The 12,417-nt window shown below is 46.5% G+C and overlaps 1 protein-coding gene across 3 annotated transcripts in view; it reads right to left on the bottom strand.

The window, feature by feature from the left end:
• Dag1 (dystroglycan 1) overlaps window positions 1-9,136 on the bottom strand; it is a 65,150-nt gene extending 56,014 nt beyond the window's left edge. The window contains exon 1 of one of the 3 annotated variants that reach the window (XM_085688848.2): window positions 9,022-9,136. The gene's annotated coding sequence lies outside the window, so the exon portion shown is untranslated. The other 2 variants (XM_085688846.2, XM_085688847.2) reach the window with 2 other exon arrangements.
• Between the last annotated feature and the right edge of the window lie 3,281 nt (window positions 9,137-12,417).

The following is a 12,417-nucleotide window of genomic DNA, read 5'->3' as shown; positions in this document are numbered from 1 at the left end:
GGTCAAGAGGCAGAGCAAGTCTGTGACCCTGAGGAGTACTGCTTGCTTTGTTCCATTGGCTGTTTGGGGATCTTTATTGGTTGGCTTTCACTTCGGTGGGAGGCTATCTACATTTAGAGACAGTGCCTCACTAGGGAGCACAGGCTGCCTCTAGCTGCAGTGTCAGTCCGAGAGCAGGAATTACAGTTCCATCACACCCAACCTAGGAAGACTGAATACCCTAAAGTATGGGCTTAGGGGGACCTAGTATGAAATGACCACATTAGCTAGCAGAACCATCACCTTACTTCCAGCCTGAAGTGTTGACAATGTAACAGGGGGAAATACAGTGATCTAATAAGAGCTGGGCATCCCACACTCGGGCGGCAGAAGCAGGCAGATCTTCAGAGTTTAAGGCCAGGCCGGTCTACAGAATGAATGAGTTCCAGGATAGCCAGGGCTACAAAGTGAAATCCTGTCTCAAAAAACAAAATAACAACAACAACAAAAAGAAATGGCTTAGAGGTGGGAGTGGTAGCACACACCTTTTAGACCCAGCACTTGGAGATGGAGGACAGCCTGATCTACACAGTAAGCTACAGGACAGCGAGGCCTACATAGAGAAACTGTCTCAAAAAAAAAAGGCTCAAAAATGGTTGCAAAGATACAGAAATGTGTCAGACGGTGGTGGCGCACGCCTTTAATCCCAGCACTCGGGAAGCAGAGACAGGTGGATCTCTGTGAGTTCGAGACCAGCCTGGTCTACAAAAGCTAGTTCCAGGACAGGCTCCAAAGCTACAGAGAAACCCTGTCTCAAAAAAACCAAAAAAAAAAAAAAAAAAACCAAAAAAAAAAAAAACCCACAGAACTGTTCTTAAATGGAAAGAGGTGAAAAGGTGGGGAAAACCTGGACCAACACACAGCACACTTTGAACAACACCTACCTGCATTCCTGCATTAATTCCCACTTCAAGGTCCTCTGAGGTTCAATACTCTTTCAAGTTCTCTTGCTCTTTGATACTCATACAAAGTCTCTTATTTTCTCTGACACTCTGGAGGTTTATAACCTGTGCAATCACAATCTGCAACTACTTAAGTCTAGTTCTCATAACTGATATCTTATCTAGGCTAGGCCTTGTTCTTAATTTCAATACTTCTCCCCTTTGTAACTCCTGTAAAGCAGTCTCACTCATCATATATGTAACCCAAACTGGCCTGGAATTTCCCAGTCTCCCAGTACAGAAAGTGCTAAGATTAAAGGCATGTACCATTATGCCCAGCCAAGTTCTCAGGTTTTTTTAACCTTCCATAAAATGGGCCTGTTGTCACTTGCCATTCCACTATGTTAACTGTACCCTTCATCAAGAAAGCTGTAGAAGCTGGGTAGCAGTAGACCATTGATCCCAGTAATCGGGAGGCAGAGGCAGGCGGATCTCTGAGTTCAAGCCCAGCCTGTCTGTAGAGTGAGTTCCAGGGAAACTCTTCTCAAAAAACCGTGTGTGTGTGTGTGTGTGTGTGTGTGTGTGTGTGTGTGTGTGTGTAAAGGAGGTTATAGAACTACAAATTACAGAACTGGGTTGGTAAAGGGAGGAGGATCAAGAGTCCGGGAATGCCTACAGAGTGAGTACCAGCCTAACCTGAGCTATATAGAAAGACCTGTCCAGAGGAAGAGAGAGAAAAAAAGTTATGGAAATCAGTCATGATGATATATATCCATAATTCTAGAGGCTGACATAGGAGTTACAGATTTAAAGCCAGCTGGAACTAACAAAATTTCGTCTCACCTGGCAGTGGTGGTAATGCACACCTTTAATCCCAGCACTTGGGAGGCAAAAGTAGGCAGAACTTTGTGAGTTTGAAGTCAGACTGCTCTAAAGAGCTAATTCCAGGACAGACAGAGAAACCTTGTCTTGGAGAAAAAAAGAAAAAACAATTTTGTCTCAAAGGAAAAAAAAAACTGAGAGATGAGTGGCAGTTGTATGTTTGGAGATGCAGTTCAGTGGTAAAGTCCTTAGATCCTTGCCTAGTATGCCCAAGTAGTTAGCTTCCTCATCCATCCTTTCCGTTACAAAAACACAAGTGTTCTTCGTGGCCAAAGTGATCACTTTTGTACTCCAAGTCTCTGCTTGGTCAGTCACTTCCTGACCTTTCCACTCAATAGGTCCCATACACTCACAAGAGTTCTGTCTTGAACCCTGTTTCTCTTCACCTTACTCCTCACTGCTGACTTGGTTCATGTCCACTCTCTCCCCATAGAACCAAAGCAATGACTAATGCTTCTTTTTTTAAAGATTTACTTACACATATAGATGTTTTGTCTGCATGGACATCTTCATACCAGAAGAGGGTATCAGATCCCATAGGACTATAGTTATAGACAGTTGTGAACGGCCCATATGGGCGCTGGAAATTGAACTCTGGACCTCTAGAAAACCAGTCAATGCTCTTAACTGCTGAATCATCTCTCCAGCTGTGACTGGAGTTCAAGGCCAGTCTGGTCTACAGCCAGAGCAACACAGAGAAACCCTGTCTCAAAATAAATAAAAAAATAAAATAAAAAATAAAAAAGCAGAAATTGACCCTATTACAGCTGTACTCCAAGACATTCAGGGCTCCCAATTCCTCTAAGTTCCTCTATGCAAGCATTCTGGATCCAACTCAACTTTCCAAAGCCCCCCAGTGAGTGTCAAACCTTTTGTCTCTACTTACATTTTTTACCACAGACACTGACCTTCCTGCTACTGCCTTCACCAAACTAAGACTTCTTGAAGGTCCAGCTGAAGTTTGTTCTCCAACCACGTCTTAGGGCCTAAGCCCTTGGCTTACTTCAATACGGTGCCAGAACAAGTAGAAAGAGCTTGAAAAGCAGGAAGGTTTTGTTTAAAGACGGGTCTCATGGTGTAGCCTGGAACTCTCTGTAGACCAGGGTCTGAGATTAAAGGTATGCAACACCACATCCAGCCAAAACTTTTTTTAATTATGTATCTGTGTCTACAAATGCATGTAGGTACCTACAGAAGATAGTAAACTGTAACTCCCTAGAGCTGGAGTTACAGACATTTGGGAGCTGCTACACATGGGTGCTGGGAACTGAACTTAGGTCCTTTACAAGAATGGCGCTTTCAAATTATTTTTATTTTATGTGTATGGGAATTTTGTCTGAATATACCATGTGTATGCCTAGTGTCCAGAAAGCCAGAGAAGGGTGTTGGATCCTGTCTGTAACTCCAGTTTCAGGGTTGTTAACCACCATGTGGGTGCTGGAAATGGAATCAGGGTCCTCCAAAGAACAATAGGTGCCCTTAACCACTAAGCTATCTTTCCAGCTTCCTCCAACAACATTTTATTTCCGAGGGCTGAATCCAGTGGCAAACATCTTTAATTCCAGCAAGGGGGATGGGGACAGAGAAGAGCTCATCTCTGAGTTGGAGACCAGCATGTAAGCTCCAGGCCAACAAAAGATACATAGTAAGATGCTGTCTCAACCACCCTCCAAAAAAAATTTTATTTCTACTGTATATGCCTATAATCTCAGCATCTGAGAGATGGAGACAGGAAGAACAAAAACTGAAAGTCTTAGACTATACAGCAAGTTCAAGGTTAACCTGGGCTACACTGAGACCTTATCTCAACAAAAACCTGGACTCTGAGATGGCTGCTCATGTGCTCCTCAAGTTCCATGTGAGGCCCCATCACTTCTCAGGTATTACATCTTACATCCACTACTAGAACTCCGGCTTGCTATCCACCAGAGAAGACTCAACTGAGCCCCCCTTACCAGTATAATATAAAACAAATGCAGATGGATAGTCAGTCAAACGTTCAGCCTGGGTTTAAATACTGATTTTAACCAAGTATGGCAGTGCACACTTGTTAACACCAGCATCTGGGAAGCTGAGGCAGGAGGATCAGAGATTTGAGGGAAGCCTAAGTTGGATAGTAAGACTCTCAGAGAGAAAGATGATACACAGGGCCAGCAAGACAGTTTCACAGGTGAAAATGTTTGCCTCCGAGCCTGACCAGGATCACATGATAGAAAGAAAGAAAAAACTCCCACAAGTTTTCTTTTAACCTCCACAAACGCACCATGGCACTAGAAGGAACAAACATACATGCATGAACATATGAACTTGAACACACATAATAAATATAATTAAAAATTTTTCAGGGGCTGGAGAGATGGCTCAGTGGTTAAGAGTATTGACTGCTCTTCCAGAGGTTCAATTCCCAGCACCGACATGGCAGCTAACAACTGTCTGTAACTCCAAGATATGACACCCTCACACAGACATACATGCAGGCAAAATACCAATGTACATAAAATAAAAATAAATATAAATTATTTTAAAAAGAACCTTTAGGGCTGGAGAGATGGCTCAGCGGTTAAGAGCATTGCCTGCTCTTCCAAAGGTCCTGAGTTCAATTCCCGGCAACCACATGGTGGCTCACAACCATCTGTAATGAGGTCTGGTGCCCTCTTCTGGTCTGCAGACAGAATATTGTATACATAATAAGCAAATAAATATTTAAAAAAAAAAGAACCTTTAAAGAATAACATTATTTTTTTAAAAAAAAATTTCATGCTGGGTGTGATGGTGCATGTTTTTAATCCCAGCTCTCATAAGCATGAAGTATGCCACATGTCACAAGTTCAGTGTTATCCTGAGCTACACAAAGAGTTCCGGACCACCTTGGGCAACATAGGGATATCAGAGCACCAATCACCGCAATGAAAAGCAAAAGCAACTGAGGATTTAACTACTATACTGGTGCGGACAACTGTCTATATTCTGACAATTATGTTTTAAATAAACGCTGATCAGCCAGTAGCCAGGCAGGAAGTATAGGCGGGACAACCAGACAGAAAGTAGAGGTGGGTCAATGAGAACAGGAGAATTCTGGGAAGAGGGAAGCTCCCTCTGCAGTCCTGTTCAGACACAGAATAAGCAAGATGTGACTATGCCGCTGAAAAAGGTACTGAGCCATGTGGCTAACACAGATAAGAATAATGGGCTAATGTAAGTTATAAGAGTTAATAAGAAGCCTGAGTTAATGGACCAACCAGTTTATGATTAATGTAGACCTCTGTGTGATTTCTTTGGGACTTAATGACTGCGGGAACAGAACAAGGACTGGGCAGGACAGAAACTCAGTCAACACTATATAACCCAGCAATTGTATTCTGGACATCTAGCTCAGAAAAATAAACACCTAGTCTCTCACAAAAATCTCTGTATGCAAATCTTTAATGATAATAATCCAGAACTAGAAAAAACTACAGGTGTCCTCATATTGGCTGTATACCAGAGGGTGGTCCTGAGCATCTGATCATAACGCCTGAACTTCTAGAGTTCTGGGATTGAAGGCATGAGTCCAGATTCAGATGTTCTTGAAATTAAAAAATTATGCAATGAGCCAGGCATGGTGGCACACACACTTTGCACTGGGAAATGGATCTCTGTGAATTTGAAGCCAGCTTGGTCTACATAGAGTTCCAGGACAGCCAGGACTATTAACACAGAGAAACCCTGTCACAAAAACCCAAAAGAAAAGATCATCTGGGCATGGTGGTGTACATGTGGTACTAGCATTCAGGAGGTGAAAGCAAGAGAATCAGAAGTTCTGGGCCATCTTCAGCTACACAGTCTGAGGCCAGCCTGAACTACCTGAAACTTTCTCTTAAAAGTATAAGATTGTACCAGTTAAGAGCACTTGCTGCTCTTCCAAAGGACCTGAGTTCAGATCCCAGCACTCACATGGAGGCTATGAACTGTCTGTAACTCCAGATGCAGAGGATCCAACGTGTCTTCAGGCACCCATATGCTCAAGTCATACACTCACAGACATATGCACACACAGAACTAAAAAAATAAATAAAGCGAAAGAAAAACAAAAAATCCTGACTATGTACACAATAAGGTGTGGAGTGTGACATGTTCTTTCCTCAGTGATTCAATTTCCTCAACTAGTATAAGAATTTCAGGGAGCTAGAGTGTGGTTCTGTGAATTAGAATGTTGCAGCAAGCAAGAACTCCAGAAACAACGGGTAGAATTAGCCAGCCAGCTAGTGCGAATTTAGGAGAAATATAAGCCTCAAGTTTACTGAGAGACCCTGTCTCAAAAAATAAAGAGGAGAGTAATAATAGAGAGAATCTACTCTGGTCTCTATATGTGTAAGTGCACTCACATAAATGTGTGCTAAGCCACACACAAAAGTTTTTGAAATTCTCCTCCTAAGTATTAGAATAATGCACACAAACCAGAAATGCAAGTCTATCTCATCACTGACCCAGGATGCGAGAAAAACTACCTCTATCTGTAAAGTAAAAGACTGAACATGCTAGGCATGATGGCTGAGCCTTTAACTCCAACACTAAGGAAGCAGAGGGGAAGATATGAGTTCAAGGTCAGCCTAGTCTACAGAACAGAGTTCCAGGACAGCCAGGGCTAACACAGTGACACCCTGTCTCAGGGGGAAAAAAGAAAATACAATGTTTCGTGCTCAAGTAGGAGAGAGGGCAGGTGTGTGAGACAGGGTCTCACAACACAGTCCAGGCTGCCCTGGAACTCCCAATCCTAGGGTCTTCTCTTACCTCAGACTCCTCAAATCCTAGGATTTACAGCTACACACTCCACCAAGCTACAAGTTTTTTAACAATCAAATGCTAGATCTCTCCTTTCCAGTCAAAATCAACCCACTCTAATTCCTCCAAACCCCACCATTCTTAATACCTAACAGACCAGCAAATCTGTCAGTCACCCATTCAAGAATCAGGAGTTTTAAAGGTGAGGATGGTATGGTGGCTCAGGCCTTTTCCCTGAACTTCGGGGTTAGAGGCAGAAAGCTCAGCAGTTCAGCGCTAGCCTCACTACATAATGGGTTTAAACCAGCATGGGCTTCAGGAGACCCTGTCTCAACAGCAAAAGGTTTGGAGGTCTACAACTAAGCCCAACCACCCAGAGGCGGTTTTAGATCCTTGGTCAGACTTAGACTTCTGGCCTGCACATTCCTGAACCCAGGCTGTCTCTCCCAGTAGGCTAGCCATTCCCTCTCAAATGGCTCTTCCTTCCTCCCCTATGCTGCCTGACTCCACTACCAGAGGTCCTGCCATCTCTCTCTGCCACTCCCTAAGTGACATCAACATATCTTTCTAAACACAGGCCTAGATTGTGCCACTCAAACGATAAAAAGTATTCCCGGGCTCCCGTACCCTATAAAGTTGGAGCTCCTATGTGGAAAAAAGGCCCAGAACTCCCACCTGTCTAGCTGGATGACTCCCAGGCACTATTTTAGACACTCATGTACATGTAGCTCCGGGAGGACAAACCTTTATGTCCCCCAGCTAATTCTTGCTGGCACTGAATGCAAGGGTTTAGGAATTCTCTCTTCAGGTTATCATGGAAGCACATTCTGTAGGCAGTAGCTACGAATCATGGGTTATAATTCTCACTCATTGAATCCAAAAAATACTTTCTTAAGGACAAAACAAAATGCATTACATACAGGGGTCCCCAAGGCCTACCCAGAAGTTGGCAGGTAGTAACGCCACACATTTGCTAAATGAATGCATTTTGCCCAATCAGTTTTTGTTTTGTTTTTAAGAACAGTGAGGACTTGTACGCTGAGGTTGTCAACAGAGGCACATTTCATGTTCCCACCCGGTGCCTGCCTGCATAGTGCTACTCACGCCTACCTTCACACAGGATCCCACAGGCCTTGCTACTAACTCCCTGGTGAAATCTGATTTCTCCAACAGCCCCTATGTCCTTTAAGCATGCAGGCCATGTCCTTGACTTCAAGGCAGAAAGAATTTCAATTCTTCATGTTCCAACCATCGATTTGTACACCTCCACAATCCGTTACTGCTTCAGTTCTTTTTCAGAACTGAAACATTCTAAAAGTATGTTTCTGACCATTAAGCATGATATAAGCTGATAAAATTGCAACGCCCCATCTCCATCACTCTCCAGAACATCTGGAAGCACACCCAACTCTATCTGGAGTTATGTCCTATAAACACCACCCTCACTTCACGAGTCTGGCTTCCACGCCAGGAACTACTTCTACTTGCTTATTTAGGGAAACAGCAGGCTGGACTCTTAAGTTAGCCCTCTAGGCTATAAAGGTACTGCCCCAGACTAGGCAGACCAGTCAAAAACTTCGTCATCAGCATGAAAACTAATCCTGATGTCATTCAACTTAACAAAAGCTTCTCAAATTGCCGAGATTAAAAGATGCATTTTTAATTGTCCGTTGAGTTTGTCAATAAATGAACTTGGAATTATAGCAAAAGGACTCTGAGGCAACACTGTTTCCTCTAGGAACATTTTCGAAATCTGCTCGCAAATGAAACTGGTCTTCCAAATACCCACTGCAAAGGTAGTAAAGGAGGCTTCCAAAGAAGCGCAACTGAGGGGGAGGAAAGAACCCCAAGACGCCGAGCAGCTCAAAGCAAGAGGCGGGGGCGGCGCCCTTCCCAGCCTCTGGCAGGCGCCCTATAGCAGAGATGCCGCCTAACTGGGCCGCGACCCCCCCTGGAAACCCGGAGGCAGCCCGCAGGCACACACCCGCGGCCGATGCGCAGGCCCCGCGTTCCCGGGAGCGCGGGCCGGGTCTGAGGCCTGGCCCGTCGCCGCGGCGCGCAGCTCCGGCCTCCTCACCCAACGCTCCGAGCCTTCATCCACCGGACAGGGAGCCGAGGGGCGGCTCCGCCCGGGCGGCGGCGCCGCCTCCTCACCCGCAAGGACGTCCGTGGCCGTGTCCCCGCCCCGGGCCGAAAGGGAGCAGCAGCAGGTGTTCCGCGGAAGGCTCGGCTGGCGGCAGCGGTGATCACGGCCCCAGCAGGCAGGCACACGGTGGCGGGGAAGGGCGGCGCACTCACCCGGCGCCACGGGCGGGCCGCGGCAGGTGTTCGCTCCTCCAGGCCCAGGGACACCACCGCCGCTCCCCGGGGACTCCGCGCGAAGCTGCCGCCGCTGCCGCCCCCGAGCCCCAGGAGCGCGAGCGCCGCGCCGCGCCGCAGCCTCCGCGCGATCACGTACCGAGCGGTGAGAGGGCGCCGAGCGCGAGGGCGGGGCGCGCGGCCGGAGCCTAGCAACCGCCTGACACGCGAGTGCCGCAGCCAATCCTGCGGCCGGCTCCGAGCGGCGCCGACTGGCCTTCAGCGCGCGGCCCGCTTCTGCCTGCGTCGCTCGCCCCGCAGCGCGCCGCACCCGCGTACAGGCCCCGCCCCGTCCCGCACCTCTCTGCCCATTGGCCTGTTACGCCCCCGCCCCAAAAGCCACGCCCCAATGGAAAGGCCCCGCCCCCGGAGTCGCGAGTGGGTCCCGGGACACGCCTTAGCCAGTCCCGGTAGCTGGAAGCCCTTGGTGACTGGAGTGGGGGTGGGGCACCCTTCCCAACTTCTAAAGACTAAACCCAGGTCTGGACAGGCCGGCGAACCGGTCCGGCCACAGCAGGCCACCAGTCAGCTGCCCCGAATTTTCTTCGAGCAAAAATCGAGAGGTATCTAAGCCAGTCAAATACTCAGGAAGCGCCCTCCGAATTGCAAAGGAAGAGGCCTTGTTACCCTACTCTTAACATGAATGGAGACGCTAGGGCCAGATCCGGGTGGGTGGGCAGGAAGGTAACCCATTTTTTAGTGCTTGTCATACAACAGGCCTCCCCTCCCCCTCCTTGGAAAGCTAAAATGCAGTGCCTCCTCTGGAGCTCAAAATAGCTCTGACCCGCTAGCACAGGTCACTCACCCCCGGTGGCCCACATTCTTTAGATGGGTGGTTACTGCTAGAATCTGGCCTCCCTTTATGGAGGGTCCTAAAGTAACTTAACTCTCCCCGGGACTTCCCAGAGGGCCCAAACTCCAGAGCATGGAGACTTGACAAGTTACTAAGCCCAACAGTGGACGATGGCTGTGGAAATGGAAAGTGTGTGGTGGGCTCTGCTCCCATTCTACCCCACACTGCTAGAATGAATCCATTCATCCCTGGCCTATGGCCAGGCTGGAGTTCCAGACACATGCTGTTATCAGCAAGCACACTCTGAATACAGACCCGGCGGCTACTTTGCCTGGGGTTCCTACTTAAATGCCAGGTAGGTCTCTTCAGAAGTGCCTAGGAGAAACAATTTTCAGAAAAATCAGGAAGGAATGTGCTACCTCAAATACCTGTTTGTAATTCTGAATACTTAAGTGAGTAGCTCATATAGGCTAGAAAAGAAAAAGGAACTAAAATCCAAGAGAGCAACCTCAAGTCAGCCCTTAGATGATAACTGAAGAGTTAATGGCTTCTCAAATTCCAACTCTAAGAGTATACTATTTTACAAAGGCTAAGAATGAACTGGTCATGGGGGCTCACATCTGTATCAGCACACAAAAAAACTGAGGCGTGAGGGTTGCTGCGAATTTAAAGTCATTCCGGGTTACATAATGAGTATCCAGGCCAACTTGGGCTACCCTGTCTCTAAAACTAATCAGGGGCTGAGAGGTGACTTAGACAGTAGAGTCATTTTTCACAAAGCCTGGTGATCTAAGTTTGAGCCCTAGGACCCACATGGTGGAAGGAAAGACCCTACTGCTGCAAGTTGTCCTCTGACTCCAAGCACATAAATGCACACACAATAAATAAGTAAGATGTAAAAAGCCAGGTGATGGTGGAGGATGCCTTTAATCCCAGCACTCAGGAGGTGGAGGCAGGCAGATCTCTGAGTTTGAGGCCAACCTAGTCTACAAAGTGAGTTCCAGGATAGCCAGGACTATGCAGAGAAACACTTTATCATAAATAAATGAATAAATAAATAAATAAATAAGATGTAATTTTAAAAGGGCAGTGTATGTAGCCTCAAGGACACCTCTGGGGTACTGCTGTTTGCAAAGAAGCTGAAGAAACTCTTCCAACCTTACTGGAAATACGTGGATTCCAAGTAGTTCCCCCCCCTTTTTTTTTTACATTGCCTTTGCACGGATCACGGTGTTCCATGTCCAAGCAAACTTAGCGCTATGGTCAAGAGGTGTGCTCTCCCTGACTAGAAAGTGTAAGGGTAAGTTCCTTCCTGGTCCTAAATACAAGATCAGTGTTTGACTACAGTCCTGACAACCACATCTTTCCAATCCTTACCTCCTGAAATTTGGGACTCGGTTGGAATGCTAGGGCCCCACGACGGTCCTGATATTTCCTACTCCCTCTGCCCGTCTTAGGCTTGGCATATCCCACCTATGTTTCCCCTCAGCCCACAGCAGCCTTGTACTTTGGGCATCATTGCTGTCTTTCTTTATTTTTGTTTGAAGTTGAGGTTTCTTCAAAAGCCCCATGTTTGCTTAGGACCTAGAAAACAGGAAGCCTGTTCTGGCTGGAGGTAACATCACCCTTTGGGCCTCTCCTGCCATCACTAGTGTTCACACTAAAGTGAAGATAAAGATGAACAGTTCTTTTCATGGTCCTCGATGTGGGGTGGGCTAGAAAGTTAAGTCCTAGTTACTTCCCTCTGTTCTGATAGTTAAAACGTTCTCCCACTTAGGAACTGCACAGCCCATTCACCAGCTCAGCACAACGGAGCTCCACTAGGGAGGGCCATCCCAAACGGGGTAACATGGCTGTTCCCAGCCAGTCGGAAAGACTAAGATAGAGGCTCTTCACACTGGTAGTCTGCCATCAGCACCCCTAAACCCTTAGCTGCTCACTATTCCTTCCTCCCAAGAGTACCCAGGAAGGGAAAGGCAGTTGTGTAAGATTTGTTTCTTCCACTTAAATGTAAGTCCTTGACAATTTGCTTGGCCTAACATGGCACCAACCATCATTTAATAGCTATACAGCTAGCTGTATAAAGTAGGGGTTCAATTTTGAGGTATAACTAGCAAGCATCTGTCACAAAATTAAAATAAAATAAAGGCAGGAAGATCAGAAGTTAAAATTTTAACATGAGGTGGCTCAGCAGTTAAGAGCACTGGCTGCTCTTCCAGAGGTCCCACATGGCAGCTCACAACTGTCTGGAACTCCTGTTCCAGGGGTTCCAACACCCTCACACAGACATACATGCAGACAAAACACCAATGTGCATAAAATAAAAATAAGCAAATTATTTTTTTAATCCAACATTGGCTACATAGCAAGTTTGAAGGGAGCCTGTGTTATATGAAACTCTGTCAAAACAAACAAAAAGAGCAAAAGCTCAACTTCTGTTTGAAAGGAGGAAACTGAGTTGGTCCTGCCTGCCTTACCTCCTGGTTGGCAGTCAGCCCAAGCTCTAAGCCCTGTGTTAGGCCTGTGCAAGTCAAATGTCCCATGTTTGCTTGGGACTGACATGATTTATTAAAGCTAAGACCTTCGTTCTAGCTAGACCCAATCCAGTAAACACCTCCATGGAACAAATGCTCATTCCTCTAATTTTAGGATTCCAAGGCGTTTTATTCTGGCACGTTCCTGAGGCACCAAGTGCCAATGTCT

The sequence above is a fragment of the Myodes glareolus genome, chromosome 4 (genome assembly GCF_982192425.1).
Source record: "Myodes glareolus chromosome 4, mMyoGla1.1, whole genome shotgun sequence".
NCBI lineage: Eukaryota > Metazoa > Chordata > Mammalia > Rodentia > Cricetidae > Myodes > Myodes glareolus.
Note: the sequence above shows the minus strand (reverse complement) of the source record. Positions and strands in the feature narration are given on the sequence as shown.